We start from the raw sequence: 12,712 nt of genomic DNA, 5'->3' as shown, positions 1-12,712 counted from the left end.
TGTCCTAGCATGGGCAGAGCCCTGGGTTTAATCCCCACCACCTCCAACAGCAACCACAACAGCAATGAAGCAGAGAAAAAAAATCATATTCTGACTAATGATACAACTTTTTTCATTGTAGATAAAATTCTCAAGTTTTACTTTCGCTTTTGCTTTACTATTAAACAAAAATTTTTGATGAGAAATCATCTAGCTTCCAGGGTTTTAAACAACACAGCAGTTTATTTGCTGATCCAAGGATATTTAGACTTTTGTAACTTTATTTCTTGCTATAAAATAAAATATTAAAACTTGACTTATGAGTGGCTAAAATTCTGTAGAAACACTTCCTCAAGAGAATGAGTTTTTCCACAGAATGTTGTTTGAAAAAATAAATACTATTGCTGGAATACAGAAATCTTTTTGTTTTGTTGTAGTATAGTGATGTTTTTCTTACAACAATCATTATTTCGAATATTAGTCAAAATGATTCTAAAATTGTGGTAAAATAATAAAAGAAAGAAGAATAGCAAACTAACAATGATAAAGTTCCAAAAGTAGAAACTAAAAGTAGTCAAAGGGGAAATATTAACTAAAATTGCTAAAAGAAAAGAAAATATATTGACAAAATAATGTCACTTTAAGATATCACAGTAAAATGAAAGACAGATAGGTTTCAATTTAATGACTGCTTGGTGACCTATATGAAATTGATTGATTTTCCCAGTCTCGCTTTTAACAGAAAATGATCCATAGTCCAAGAGAAGAATAAAATCTAAGTTAAAGAAAACTTTACTCAAAAAATACTTCACAAGGTTTTTCCATTGAACTAGCTGTAAAGTTTCTTAGAAATAATTCAATTTATAAGACTGGAAAAATAAATAGGTTATTTTTGAGACATTAAATTATTGTTAATGATAAATTAATCTATAAATAAAAACTATTACTGAACTTTTGTTTTAATTAAAATGACTTTAGATATTTCAGATTCACCTTATGGCTTATAATATCCTAAGTTACTAGATAAGATTTTTCACCATTAAGTACAATAGAACTATAATTTCAATTCCTTTTGCTTTTAAAAAAGTTTACTATTAGTGGTATAATTGTAAAGTAGATGTTTTCAGAAAACTGAGTAAGTACTATCAACATTCAACATCTCTGAGCCAAATATACAGAGAAAGGAAGGAAAAGCTAGAATTCTGTGCTCTCCTACACCGGGCCCAGCACCCTCCACTTCCAGCAGAGTGAAAAGACCAGAAGTTACCCTGCCAACCCTCAGCATGGTGATGTGGATTCCATACAGTTTTGGGGTTTTGTTTGGAGATAGGAAGGGATGAAATGAATTTTGAACTGAGGGTGTAGAGTTTCTTTTCCCATTGTACTCTGCTCAAGGCATTTTCACCCCAAATCAATTGAGAACCATGGTTTGAGAAATAAGACCTCAAGTACCTCCTCCTCCTCCTCCTCCTCCTCCTCCTCCTCCTCCTCCTCCTCCTCCTCCTCCTCCTCCTCCTCCTCCTCCTCCTCCTCCTCCCCCTCCCCCTCCCCCTCCCCCTCCCCCTCCTCCCCTCCCCCCCCTCCTCCTCCTCCTCCTCCTCCTCCTCCTCCTCCTCCTCCTCCTCCTCCTCCTCCCTCATCATCTATATCAGGAACCCAAAAGAGCTGCAACAGATTTGGCCATATATCATTTTTGATGACCTCTCCTAAGTCATCTGCACATGCATCAGAATGGTCAATAAACCAGGTAAAGAAGGGCTCTGGTTCTTTGTGCTGTGTCTCCCCGTTGGCTTTATTATTCACTTGAATGTTGTTTCAAATCCTTTCCAGTTGATTTTTTTTTTATTTCAGTGACTTTGATGATGGATCACTATTCTCATTCAGATGAAATTATTTGGAGAGAACCTTTAATTTCCAAGTAAGGATTTTCATCAAGATAAAAATCTATACTGTAACCTGATTTGACATCTTCAAATTCTTTCACTTAAGCTCAGGTCAAATAATACAACACCTCTTCATCTTCCTCCCCAAGAATTGCAGACACTTGTGGATGATTGACAAATGTGACCCCGAAATTTGGAATTTTGGCTATCAATTCTGAACTTTTCTGAAAAAATGGTTGGTGACATTTGCTATATTTCTGTTCTACTTTCAATATCTCCTCACTGGCCTGTTCATTAAGTCTATTTCATTTTGTACTTCATCAATATACTCGGTTGCTTCTTCTATTTATTTTTCACTTTTCAGCAAGCCCAGAGAGGTAGATAACGCCTTCTGCTTTGAAGCAGGAGGCAGTTTGGGTTTCTTCCTTTGAGAATGGTGTGAAGATTTGGGGGCCATCCTGTGAAGAAGTCTGGGAGCAGACCCACGGATCTCCCAATTCACCAAGGAGAAGAACAAAAAGAGAGGGAAAAAATATTTTAAAATATCTTATTAAAAAGAACATGATCATGAAGTAAAATTTGTTCAATATATATGACATAAAAATATTCATAAAAGAAAATATTTACCCAATACACTCAGTTTAAGGGGAATATCTTTCCTCTTTATTAGTAAACCTTGAATCTAATTGCTTTCCTGATCCTATTCTCTACCCTTCCTACTCAGATATAAACTTTTTTCCATATTTTTGCTATTTTCTCAGGTATGTAAGCATCTATAGATACTGTAGCTTTGTTTTTTAACATTTTAAAATATTTGCTGGGCTGGAGATGTGGCTCTAGCAGTAGCGTGCTCACCTGGCATGCATGGGGTGCTGGGTTCCATCCTCAGCACCACATACAAATAAAATAAAGATGTTGTGTCCACCGAAAACTAAAAAAATAAATATTAAAAATTCTCTCTCTCTCTTTTTTAAAAACAATTTGCTAATTACATTGTCTTTGGAATATTCATGTGAAACTGTAAATTTATGCTAAAACTATTCTTAAGATTTATTTGTGTTGTTCCTTTAATGATTGTTCATTGATTTTTAGTATTTTGCATTATTTATTATACAAATATATTCTAATTTACCTGTCTGTTCTATTATTAATGACTATTTCCACTTTTTTCTATGGAAAACTATAAAACTACGAATATTTTGGCAAAGTATTATATTGTAAATGTGTGTGTCATTTTTCTATAGAATTTCTGCATTATATGATTATATGTTAATATATAGAAATAACAACTGGTTTTGAAATTGGTTATTCCCCACTTTAGCAGAGTATAACTAAACTCTTCTTTTTTTATCCTGATTTGTCTTTAAAACAATGCTTGAAGTGATTGATATTTGCTATTACTTTATACAGTAAAGTAATCCTAGGGGGGAAAAAGAAGTAAATGAAATAGATTCTTCTAACAGGACAGTTTCATGTAAATTCTGTGTAATGAATGCTTCTGGGCTAAGGAGGAAGAATTCCCCACTGACTTCCGGGACCCATTGCCTGTTAGCTCCCCATGTCTATGGGTGGGGCACACCTGTACACAGCAGGGCCGGTCCCCTTACTCCTCTCAATGTCAACAGTGCATTCTGAGGTAGGACATTGTAGATGGGACAAGCTGGTTTGGAGTGAAGCCCAAATCAAATTTATCTGAGGACATAAAATGCTTATTTTCACAGAAGACTGACCAGAGGAAGGGGACAAATTTTAGAGAAAGGGGGATTTGAAGTGGGTCCTAAAATGTGTCCAGTAAAATGAAGGTTTTTATCTTTACCAGACATGATATGTGTATTTAAAAGCATTGTAGATATAAAATGGTGTTATATTTTAAATTATTTCTAATGGATAATAAACACTTAAGAATTTTCTTAGGAAATACAAGTGATTTAGGTTTAATCATATGAAAGTATTAATGTTCCACACTTTTTGACACACAATAAAAATAATTTAACATATTTCAACATAGTAGTTTTGTTACCATATTTGTGTTTGAATTTATTTTTAAATAACTTATTTTCCATTTATGAGAGTATTTTTAATTAATTAATTAATTAATTGTTTCGGTGCTACAGATTGAACCTAGACATTCACATATGCTAAGCGTACACTCTATTACTGAGCTACACCCTGGCCTTAAAACAGTTATTTTTAAATATTTTTCCCAGTTAATGGCTGATCATCATATATAGTGTTTTGGATTAAAGATAGTTCTAAATTTTAAACTTTTTTACATTACTATTTATAATTTCATGACCTGGATATTGATTATTAATGTATACTCACAAATGAAGCTTTAATTTTTAGCAAAGTGGTCTTTTGATAACAAAAACTGTGTTGATTGATTTAATAGGTAAATTTCATTACATATGAGTTTTCATGTGCATTAGCATGATCTAATGATCCATTTATTTGAATGTATTTTTTAATTTTGATTTTTTTTTCTCAAAAAGGATATGTGTAACTGTCATTAGAAATGTAGGCTGGGATTGTGACTCAGTGGTAAAGTGCTTGCCTAGCATGTGTGAGGCACTGGGTTAGATTCTTAGCAATATATATATATATATATATATATATATATATATATATATTAAAGATATTGTGTCCATCTTCAGTTAAATTTTTTTAAATGTAGCCTGAATTTTAACCTGTACTGCTCTAATGAGTGGCTACAAATCATGTTCCCAAAGTATTAATTTTTTATAGGTGTATATACAATCTATTTTTCATTAAAAATTTTTAAAGAACAAAATAAATAAGAAAAAAAAAACTACAAAAGCAGAACATGATGAGCCTCTGTATACTTTCCAAAATAATTATGACATTATTTGAAATTCAGAAGTCACCCTCCTGATCTTTCTGAGTCCAAAGATAACTGCTATTATCATTTCTCAAGTAAAAGTTATTTGGAAAGTATGTGAAACCATTGCCAAACCATTTGAAAATGCTCACTAACTGATAAAATGATATAATTTATTTTTATTTTTATATGTCATCATATATTTTATCAGAAAGCATGTACTCACTTTATCCTTGAAAGGTATTAAATAGAGTTCATCAAAAATGAATAAATAAGTAAATAAATAAATAAATAAATAAATAAAGTATGTAATCATACAGATGGAAAGTATTATGTATTATTTATCTGACTTACTTTGTTAACATTATTTTATCCATATAGCATAAACTTGTATTTTTTGTCATTATTCATTACTATACAATTCTTTGCAATTTTCCCTTATTCATTTTTCATGCTGTAGACCTTTTTGTGAGGTTTCAGCTTTTGTCTATTACAAATACTTTTATTCAATATTTCTATTTATGTATTTTTGTGAATATGTAAGTAATTTTATTTTGGAGATATATATGAGGGATTAGGTTTTTAGAATTATATGGATTGGCATACTTAAAAGTGTTTTCAAAAGGGATTGCCAGCATATGTCATGGTCAATTTTTTTTTTCTTCTGTGTTAGGTTTGCAGTGCTATTTTATTGTATTAATTCCACCTTCTTGTTCCTTAGTGAGACTGACTATCTTCTCAAGAGCTTACTAGACAATTTGGATTCCTTGATAATGTGAAGTACCTACTCAAAATCTTCTTTAAAACTCGGTGTGGTGGCACATGCCTGTAATTCTAGTGAGTTGGGAGGCTAGGGCAGGAGGATCACAAGTCAGAGGTTAAAGTCTGCAATTTAGTGAGACCCTATCTCTAAACATATTTTTTAAAAATTTTAATTTATTTAGAGTCAGAATCTTTCTGATTTTCTTAGCCTCACTAAATTGCTGAGGCTGGTTTTGAATTCTCAATCTTCCTGCCTCAACCACCCAAGCCACCAAGTCACAGGCATGCACCATTGACTGTGCCTCAAAGCAAAATTTTTCAAAAAGAGGCTGGAGAAATAGTTAAATGATAAAGCACCTCTGAGTTCAATTCTCAATACCACAATAATTAAATGAATAAAATATATAATATTCTCCATGTTTTTCAATAGGTTCTTTTTTTCTTATTAGTGACTAGAATTATAAGTAGATATCTCTATATCTAATTAACTATCATATATAAGTATCTTGAGAGATAGGACACATATCTTCTGCAAGTTTCTTGTATAATGTGAATACATTTTTGACTTCATTTGCATTCTTTTATAGGTGAACTTTGACCTAATTTCTTAATTTTAATGAAGTCTAATTCATTTATGTTTTCTTTATTGTTAGTACTTTCTGTATCCTGTTTAAGAAAGATTTTTGTCACTGTCAGAATCATACAGATAGTCCCATAGGTTGTTATTAGAGGTTTTTATTGTTTTATCTTTCACATGTATTTCTACAGCAAGATGTCAGTTAAAACTAGCATTCACAGTTTCCATATTCAGATTAAATTGAACTAGTATCATTAATTAAAATATTTGTGAGTTTTTTGTTTTTTTTTTCCTAATGGAAATGACCTGACCTGCACGGTCACCTATTCCTGTAATTTCAGGTCTGCAAGTTTGCTTGCTACTTCTATACTTTCTCTTTGGCTCAACAAGTCTAATTACATTTACATCAAGGTAATACTGTTATCTCTGGCTTTATTAAGAATCTTATTTTCCATTAGTTTATATCCAATAAATTCATTCCGGATTTTCTTAGTTTCTGTGTTGCCATATTAGTTTAGAATCAGCCTGGACAATATTTTCTTTTTTTTTTTTTTTTCCTTTTTTAAACAGAGAGAGAGAATTTTAATCTTTATTTTTTTTAGTTTTTGGCGGACACAACATCTTTTTTGTATGTGGTGCTGAGGATCGAACCCTGGCCACACGCATGCCAGGTGACCGGGCTACCGCTTGAGCCACATCCCAGATTGACCTGTCAGGATTTTATTTGGAACTGCATTGAATCTATAGTATAATTACAACAGAAACTGACACAAAACATGATGTGAAATATTCTTCCATTTATTTTCCTTTCTAAGATTTTTTTTCTCAGAAATTTTAGAAGATTTTTCTCTTTTTTGTTATTACTTTTTGCTTTTTTGTACTGAAGATTGAACATAGGGAGGCACTCAACCACTGAGTCATTTCCCAGTCCTATTTTTATTTTGTATTTTTATTTTGAGGCAGGTTGTCACTAAGCTGGTTAGGACCTAGTAAATTTCTGAGGCTGACCTCCTGCTATAATCCTCCTGTCTCAGCCTCTCTAATCACTGGGATTATAGACATGCATCTCTGCACCCAATTTAGAAGTTGTTGTTTTTTTAAGTTTAGCCTTATTAATTACTATAACAACTAAAACAGATAAGTAAACAAATAATAGAACAAATTATAACAATTCCAAAATATTTAATAGTATTTTTAAATGTTATTTTAAAATTTATATTCTACTTTTAGTGATCATGAAAGAATTCAAATTTTTATAACTTTATATCTTGCAATTTATCCAAATTTAGCTATTAATTTTATTATTTATAAATTTGTTAGGTATTCAAATGAAAAAGTTCTATTTCTTATAATATCATACCTTTAGTTATTAATCTTTATTTTTTTGAATCCTTGAAGTTATTAGAATTGAAGTGTGATATTAGGTAAGAAAAAAGGTAAAAAAATTCCAAATAGGTGAAATTTTTTAAATATTACACAATTGATTATGATGTTTTCTGTTGTTCTTATAGTAGAAACTTTTGATAAATGCATTTCAAAATATAAGGATGTTTTCTTATATTTCAAATTGAAAGTAGTTCTCTGAAAAAATTAAAATCTAAAATATAAGGTAGATAGTTTTTAATGTGGAAATGTTTTAAATTAGATATCTTGGTTTTGAATGCATAGAGGATTCAAATCCCATTTATTTTTGTGGATTATCCTAAAAAGAAAGCATTATATCTATTTATTCAAATTTAATTAAATTACATTCATATTTCTCTTATATGTTTTAATATTTGTAGCATCTGAAATATGTATTATTTCATTTGTGATTATTTTTTAGTATTTTTTAACTAATCCAATTCATTACTAATATATCATTTGAATAAAACTTTACAAAGCACTTTCTCATTTTATTGAAATCTCTTGATGGTAATTTTATTTTTTCAAGAAAAATCTCCTTAGTCTCATCACTTATTTTTTTCTCATTTTTCCACACATTTTTAATTAGCTCTTTCTAGTTATACAAAATATTATAATTTATTTTGACATAATTATACAGCATGGAATAAAATTTGTTTGGATTCAGTCCCCAGTACTTCCCCTTTCCTCCCCTCCTTCCTCCTCTTGTTCCTATTCCTCTACTGAACCACTTATTTATATTTGTCTTCTTTCAGTTAGTGGCTTGTGGATGTACGTTAAGCCAAGATTCATTGTGATATATTCATATATGTTCATACAAAAGTTAGATCAGATGAAGTCCACTGTTCTTTCCTTTTTGCATCTTTCCTTCCTTTTCCTCTCTCCTCATCCTTAATTCCATAGATCTTTCTTCTGTTTTCATGGAATCCACCTCCCATTTCTTTTCTTTTTTTCCTTATTTTGGTCTCGTTTCCCCATATCAAGAGAAAACATGCAACATTTAACTTTCTGGGTCTGAATGATTTCACTTAGCATGATGGTCTCCAGTTCCATCCATTTACTAGCAAATGCCATAATCACAATCTTCTCTATGATTGTGTAATACTTCTTGTGTATATATACCACATTTTTTTTATCCACCCATCTGTTGATAGGCACCTAGTTTTGATACATAGCTTGACTAGTGTATATATATATATTTTAGATCTTTTGGATGTATACTAAGGAGTGCATTTGTTGGGTCATATGGTGGTTCTAGTCCTACTTTCTTGAAGGATGTCCATATTTCTTTCCAGAGTGATTGAACTAATTTGCAGTCCCACAAATAATGTGTGAATATACCTTTTGCCTCACATCTTTGCCAACATTTATTATTTGTATTCTTGATAATGTCATTCTGATTGCAGTGAGATGAAATCTCAGTGTAGTTTTGACTTCCATTATCCTGATTGCTAGAGGTGTTGAACATTTTTTTTCATATATTTATTAACCTTTTTTATTTCTTCTCTTTTTTTTTTTTTTTTGAGAAGTGTCTGGTTCTTTTGCTCATTTATTAATTGGGTTATCTGATTTTTTGGTGTTAAATTTTTAGAGTTCTTTAAGTATCCTATATATGAATCCTTTATCTGAGAATCAGGTGTTAGATATCTTCTCATATTTTTTAGACTCCCTCATCATGCCCTTGTTTCCTTTCAGAAGCGTTTTAATTTGATGCCATCCCATCTATTGACTCTTACCTTTATTTTTTATGTTTCAGGAGTCTTGTTAAGGAAGTTGATGACTGTGCCAATATGTTGTACTGTTGAGCCTACATTTTCTTCTAGCAATTGCAGAGTTTCTGGTCTATTTCCTATTTCCTATAACTTTGATCCCTTGGTTTTGACTTTTAGGTAGGGTGTCAGATAGAGGTCAATTTCCATTTTTCTACATATTAATATTGTTTTTCAAGCAACATTTGTCAAAATGTTAAAATTCTTATGTATTAGTACTCAAGTGTTTGTATGAATCTATGTATTTCTTTCTTCACACTGATAAACCTGCCTCTCATCTGTTTGCCCTCATCATTATTAACATAAAAATGTATTCTATTAACTGTCTTCTTTTATCCATGCCTTATTCAAAATTTCTTGCTTAATATCTAAACAGCTGAACATTTTCTGATTTTATTTTATTATCAATTGCTATTTTAATTAAACTCTGGTTAGAAAACATACTTAAAATTGTTCAGTCCTTTGAAGATTTTTTAAGATTTATTTTATATCCCATTAAATGGCATATTTTAACAAATATTCAGAATCTTTAGAAATGGAATGCATATATTTCATTTCTGCATATACAAATTGAGTGGTGATTGTTAATCCTGTGAATCAAACTTCTGTTTCATTTTTATTTATTTGTTTTCATTTGAGGAGTCACTGAGAGATTGCTAAGAGTTAAATGATTGTGATCTCTCATATTTCTAATATTTTGTAAGCAGAGGTCCTGCCTGGTTTTAGTTCAAATTAACTTTTTTTAGTTTTGATCCCAGGAATTGAACTCAGGGCCGCTCAACCTCTGTGCCACATCCCTAGCCCTATTATTTTTATTTCATTTAGAGATAGGGTCTCATTTCATTGCTTAGAGCCTCACTATTGCTGAGGCTGGCTTTGAATTCATGATCCTCCTGTCCCAGCCTCCCCAGCTGCTGGGATTACAGGTATGCTCCATGGCACCTAGCTCAAATTACCTTCATAGGGATATTTAAATAGTGAACAGCCTTGGAAGATAAATATGTATCTGTCTTTAGGGGGAAAAAAAACTGGTTAGTTTACTTTCCAGTTGTATAAAGCTAATATTTCCCTCTGTTGCAAAGGTCAGGCAGGCTTACTGCTCATTGTTAAATGTGTAGGTTCCTTAAGCTCTGGGTTTGCTGTTTGCCTCTTTATTGCAACCTAATGTAGTTGCAGGGTTACCTTTCCTTACTGTATCACTCTGTAAGAACTGAGATTGAGAAAACTGAAAAAAAACAAAAACAAAAAAAAACAAAACAAAACACTTCTTTGACTGCTACTATTGCCCTTAATAGAAAAGTCAGTTCTTTGTAATGCAGGTGTTTCATGTTTGCTTTCAAAATGTAAAATTTCAACTCCCCTCACAGTTTATATTAAAAATGCATTTTAAAGATATGTATACATGTAAGTTTGTGTGTGTATGTATACATATATGTGTATATATGTATATGCATATATGTATATATATACACATATATGTATACATATATATGTATGATCTATGTATATTGTATGTGTGTCTATAAATATGACGACTTAGAATACTTCAGCTAGGTATATCTAAACACAAAGCAATGTGCTAAAGAAAAAAGAAAAGAAAGAAAGAAATAGAAAAAAAAATGGAGGGTCATAGAATGATGGATCATCTACTGGGAAACAATTTGAAAAAATGTGGAGGTAGATATGAAATTGTGCTAGACACAAGAAAGTGATAGAGTATCTTTAATTTTCTAAAAGACAAAAGAATCAACCTAGAATATATATGCAGTTAAAATACACTATACTATTCCATTATAAATGTAAAATTTGAGTTTTTCAAATTCTAAGTGACTCTATAGATATTGTACTTGTACAGCATGAGACAGGGAAAAATGGAAAAGTCTTAACACAACTGGTTTGAGTTCAAAATATAGTTTGGTCAACATGATGCCAATGGCTCACTTTCTGCCTAATGCCACCCTCCTTTTCCTTCTCACTAACACAAGCTCAATTTAGTTGGACATGAACAGAATTTTCAATTTCACAATGACACAGGAGCAAGAGGCAAAGTTTAAACAAGAAACTCTAAGTGGAAGCCACTGAGTTATACTGCTCAGTGTGCACACACTCATTGTCTCTTTTGTCTTTTATTTCATATTTTTATTACCATAAAAGGACTTGATTGCATGAATCAGGAAAGACTGAATGTGACAATTAGAGAACAATCTAGTGAAGAGATCATTCTTCAAACAGGTTTCAATCACATTATCAAAGCCATTAACTGGCTGGACTACCTCTAGTTTCTCATTAACATGACGGCACACTTTTTTTTATTAAGATACTGTTATTTAGATTATCTGTTATACTTACAAAAATAACTTTTTTATAGGTAAATATCTTAATTTTATAATGTGTTTAAAACACTTGAAATGCTGCGATACCAACAAAGCAGCAAATCAAGGAACAAAGGAAGTGAGGAAGGAGGAGGGAAGAAAAGAAAGGAAAAACAGAAACAAGCAAGTGGTTACATAATGAGCACACAAAGTTTCAAGAGAAATTCCTAGAACCTAGAAGCTAGGATCAAAGTTAGCCTTGCGAAAGATTTCTAAGCTATATATATAAGATGATGATAACTCTGGTTGTCATTGAAGAGATCTGCTTACTCAAATGTTGAAGTCTGAACATTAGAGAATTGCACCTAGACAAGTGTGGGAAGAAAGTTTTATTTAAAAAATAGTAACATGGACTTCTCCTGGGAGGGAGAAGGGGGCCATAGCTGTTGTCCCGGTATTCCAAGAAGTGGAAGCATCCTATCTCTTTTATACATTTTAGAGTTTCTTTGTTCTCCCCCTCCTTCCCCCTCTTTTCTCTCCACATCCTGGAACATGACTAGGCTCAGGAGATGTCAGTGAGATGGCTAAAAGTTGAGAAGCAGAGGGAGGGGCAGCGGGAAGGGTCAAAAGGAGTGATCCAGGCAAGTAGCAGCACAGGAAGCAATAATTAACAACTTTTTTTTAAACAGAAAAAAATGACATTTTTAATGTTGAAAAGTCAATTCATGAGGAAAATATAATTTAACAATAGAACCCAGGAATATAAAAAGGAAAATTGGTAGACCTGAAGGGAGTCACAGATAATTCAGCAATATATTCCACTTTCATTAATGGATAGGATAACTCAACAAAAGATTAAAAAGGAGAAAGAATATTTGTAAAGCTCTGTAAACAAAATAGATAAAGCAGAATCTACAGAATGCTTTACTCAAAAACAATATATGTAAGCATGTATAGACTTATAATTTTTCCATTTTTAAACTTTCAACTCATTTGTGTCTCTGAATATAAAGTGTATCTTTTATAGACAGAATATAGTTGAATTACATGTTTTATCTACTTGGCAAATGTGATTGTAGTGTATTTATTTATTTTAATTTATTATAGGTGATAGTAGAATGCTCTTTGATTCATTGTACATAAAAGGAGCACAATTTTTCACTTCTCTTGTTGTACACAAAGTAGGG

General features: G+C 31.6%; 1 pseudogene; it reads right to left on the bottom strand.

Moving 5' to 3' along the window:
• Positions 1–1,380: 1,380 nt before the first annotated feature.
• On the bottom strand, positions 1,381–2,319 carry LOC114093436 (protein SET-like; annotated as a pseudogene).
• Between the last annotated feature and the right edge of the window lie 10,393 nt (positions 2,320–12,712).

Source organism: Marmota flaviventris, chromosome 5, assembly GCF_047511675.1.
Source record: "Marmota flaviventris isolate mMarFla1 chromosome 5, mMarFla1.hap1, whole genome shotgun sequence".
Classification (NCBI taxonomy): domain Eukaryota; kingdom Metazoa; phylum Chordata; class Mammalia; order Rodentia; family Sciuridae; genus Marmota; species Marmota flaviventris.
The sequence above is the reverse complement of the archived record's forward strand: the minus strand, read 5'-3'. Positions and strand labels throughout refer to the sequence as shown.